General features: G+C 46.0%; 1 long non-coding RNA gene across 1 annotated transcript; it reads right to left on the minus strand.

Moving 5' to 3' along the window:
• Positions 1–609: 609 nt before the first annotated feature.
• Positions 610–3,423, minus strand: LOC113578801 (uncharacterized). Its single transcript, XR_014116359.1, has 3 exons — positions 3,191–3,423; positions 2,586–2,678; positions 610–1,176 (listed from the first exon to the last, which is right to left on the minus strand). It is a non-coding gene; the product is annotated as an uncharacterized LOC113578801 (long non-coding RNA).
• Positions 3,424–4,163: the final 740 nt, after the last annotated feature.

Below are 4,163 nucleotides of genomic sequence, written 5' to 3' on the forward strand. Positions count from 1 at the left end.
GGAATCTCTGTTCAGCCATAAAACTGTAGCCCCACTGGAGCACACCCCACCCCTCCCTGGCATGGGTCCCTGTCTCATCCACACACAAGACAATGGCTATTACCCAACACACCTGGGTTCTGGGCTCCACTCTTCTCTTAATATGTTTTAAATCTCCACATAAGGTATGCCTTCCATAGGGCTTACGCTACCATTTGCTCTAATAAATTCTTTTGGCAGGGTTGGATGCAAGCTGCTTCAGGGTCCCCTCGAGAGGTGTAGGGATCGGTGAGGCCGTGGCATCCGGAAATATGAGGATGAATCTCAGGTAATCCTGCAGGACCAGGGGCCGGCAAATCAACGCTTTTCCAACTGAAAACATTTCCCAATTCTTCATCTTAATTTAACTTTTTTCCTCCCCCTTGTTTTAAGATGGTAATTCGGAGCAGCGGGCGTCGTAATTAGCACTGACGTTTGATCGGAGGGGCTCTGTGAAAGCAGGATGGAGAGCATCTAAAGGCCCTGAAGAAGCAGGAGAAAGGGGACGATAAGCAAATCAAATTAATGACAATGAGTGTTTGAGGAGGGTAAGGCGGGAGGGGCACTTGTGTGTGTGTGTGTGTGTGTGTGTGTGTGTGTGTGTGTGTGTGTGTGAGCCTGTCATGTGTGCCATGTTAAACACTTCACTCACTGACGAGAAGCTAATCCAGTTGCTCTGCGTCTCCAGCCGCTCCCTGATTATACAACTGAACACACACACACACACACACACACACACAGACACACACACACACACACAGGAGAGCAAAGGAGCATCCCCCGTTAAAGCTCACTCCAACAAGAGGGTAATTAAGATACCCCTCCCCTCACACACAAACACACACACACACACACACTCTCTCTCTCACAAAAAATTAAGTGTTGTCTAATAGAGTGGCTTGAAGGTGTTTATTTCACATTGTCACATGGCCTCGCCGGCATGGTGATTCAGGCCTGGGTGGAGACACAGGGCATCGGTGGTGTTACTACCCACCAGCCTCACTGCCTGTCTGCAGCTTGTACAGTCCTGGGTCAGTCACTCGCTGTGGAAGCACACAGCCTTCTCGCTCGTTACAGTAATAGATCACCTTCCCTAATTTCTTGCCTGATATTTTTGGCAGAGAGGGAAAGACTTGTGGACAGCCAGCATCTGTGAACCTGCAGCTCAGGCCAAAAAAATAAATAAAATTCACTCTTTGCAAGAAACATGGGCTTTGTGAGCCCCTCCTGCCCACGCTGCAGCTGTAGCTGCAACTTAGGCCAATCCGCGACACACTGCCCTGCGGGGGTTTCAGATTTTACAACTCTTAAAGTACAAGAGGAACTGGACTGAAACATTAGCACAACCACAGCCTGACATTTATTTTTTAACATTTCTTTTTGTGGATTTTTTTTATGAATTGAAACTGATAACACAGTGTTGGGGATTTCGATAAGTGTCCACTTGGGACAACCAAAAACTAGATTCATGAGCATAAATGTCAGTGAGTGCTTTTCCTTAAATGGACAGAGAAAGTGTTATGATCTTCAAAATCTACTTTAATAAACCCCACCCAACTCTCAGTATTTAAAAATAATTATATAAAAAGGTGATGGGTGAAAAAAAATCACCTTTATTTGCTAATATCTTTTCAACGTTTCATACTTTATCCTTTATTTGCTAATATCTTCTCCGTGCTTTGCACTTTATCCTCTATTTGTCCTCGGCGGAGCTACTGCCTGTAATGGCTCCGGTGTTCCACTCACATGTGTACATTTTGGGGTTAATCAGTGCAGTGGTATGATGTTTGAATGTTATCACTACTGACAGCATCTCCGTTGACTCTTTTTCCTCTCGACAATAGATTAATTGTTAGTTTGGACGCCCGCTTGGTAGAGTAATGGAATGAAAGAAGCCGTGGAACTGAATTAAGATGAGGAAAAATGTCATTAATGAATAAATCAGAAGTCTCATGCATTTGTCTATCTTTTTATAAATGGAATATAGCTAGATAACTCACTGCAGCGTCTTTAGATAACGCAACAATTTTTAAAGCAGCTCATTCACCACATTTTAACTTTCTTTGCCTGCACTTTGCACATGTTTTGCCCTCTCTTTTGACTGGCTGCGTTGGCTCTGATGCCCCCCCCCCCCCCCCCCCAAAAAAATGTCCGTTATGCAGCCCAGTGGTGTTCATCAAAGATTAGCTGAATTTGAGACCTGTTTAACATCACTGTATGTGCTATTGAAAATGACAACCCCTCCTAGTGGAGGCTTACATTGTGTCTCATTAATTCCCTAACTGGCATGGGCCATGTAAATGTGTGTGTAGGAGTGAGAGAGAGAGAGAGAGAGAGAGAGAGAGAGAGAGAGAGAGAGAGAGAGAGAGAGAGAGAGAGAGAGTGAGAGAGACGGACTCACTGAAAGAAGCCACCCTCTGAGTCTTAGTGGTTGGGGGTCTTTGTCCCACCCCCTTGGGGCTCCTATCAGGGCCAGAATTCCTCCACGTGTGTGTGTGTGCGTGTGTGTGTGAGCCTCGCCGGGATAGCTTAAGACAAAGGCAGCAGTCTTGCCAGCTGCATCCTACCTAAAGTGACACATTTGTTCCCCTCGCTGTGTGCAGCGTCTGTGGGCCACTGGGGCGACTGTGTCCCCGGCTCTGGAGAGGGCCCTCGGGAGACTGGAAAGTGAATAAAGAAAAAAAGCTGAGAATGGAGAGAATAGGCATTTTTTCATGCTTGTTTGTGTGTGTGTGTGTGTGTGTGTGTGTGTGTGTGCCGTTTCCAAAAATAATGTGGGCTCTAGAACCAGAAGCAGAGGTTCTGTAGGAAAACACACACACAGCTTGTTTTGGGGATGCTTGTTGTGAGTACCTGATTCTTCAGTTCCCTTTTTTCCCCTCATCTCCCTTTAAAAATCAGCAAATCCATTTGCTAAACAGCTGCACCTCTGTGCAGAACAGATAACAACCTGGGCCAGCCTGGCTGTACTGTGACTCCTGCCTGATAGGCCCAAATCTCTGGCCCTTTTTTTTTTTTTTTTTTTTTTTTTTAATGCTAATGACGAAGGAACTCTTCTCAAGCCAAAAATGCTCGTGTAGATCTGTCAATTGCTATTTTGACAGATATTTGCTTGTAAGTACACACAACACTTGTTCTCTGAGTCTTATCTCCCCTGCTGCAGAACACTGACCTACATTGCATCAAGCACAATGCGCCGAACAAACACGCTCCACTCAATGCCATGTTTTCCTCTTCCCTTTTCACCTTAAAAGGCAGACTGAGCTCAGTCAAATGGTTGAAAATCCAATAAACAGAAGGTATTCTCTCCCAAATAAAAAGCGTGTCATTTAAAAAGGAGAATCTTCCGCCCATCTCAAAAGCGTTTCAACACCGCTTCAAGGGCTGCACCGCTGCCTTGGCTGGAAAAGAATATACACAGGAGCTAAAGCTCCCACAGTCACTACTCCTGCTGCTTGCACGCCACCGAACCACGCCGTGCCTGTTCGCGCGGTGTGTGCGCATGCCGTGTGAGTGTGGCCGCGCGCCCGCGAGCACGCGCGCCCTAGTGGTATTGTCTCGGCCGGACACGTGGAGTGACTCTCCTCCTTTTACCGTGCCATTTCATCGATAAAAGGACACGCAGTATAGCGCGTTTAGTGGCTAAACAAAGTCTTCGTCGCTGCGTTTCAACATACGCATCCATCACCATCCCAAATCCTGCATTCTCGATTTAAGCACGCGGAAAATCTTTAAAGATCTCGTTTATCACAGCTGTAGAGAGGATGGTGGAAAAATATTAAGTCGTGAGAGTCTTCAATATTGCGTAATGTAAAGAAAGAAAGAAAAAAACTATTTTAGACCTACAATAGCCTTGAGAAGCAGTCTATAGCAGAGTAAACATTTTGTTCCTGCAAACAACTCGACGCCAATCAGCGATTAATGAGGCGCAGTCGAAATCCAGCGGCTGAGGGGAGTTAAACGGCGCTGAATTAAGGAGCAATATCATCCCTCGCGCAGGTGCTCACCGAACGAATAACCGCTTTAATTACTGTTATTCAATCATTCTCTTTTTTCCCTCTCTCTTCCAACCCCCCCCCCCCCCCCCCCGCCACCAACTCTGCTATGGCATTATCAGTTTTTCTTGTCAATTTACAAGCGCCTAT

The sequence above is a fragment of the Electrophorus electricus genome, chromosome 1, assembly GCF_041902795.1.
Source record: "Electrophorus electricus isolate QZ-2024a chromosome 1, ASM4190279v1, whole genome shotgun sequence".
Classification (NCBI taxonomy): Eukaryota; Metazoa; Chordata; class Actinopteri; order Gymnotiformes; family Gymnotidae; genus Electrophorus; species Electrophorus electricus.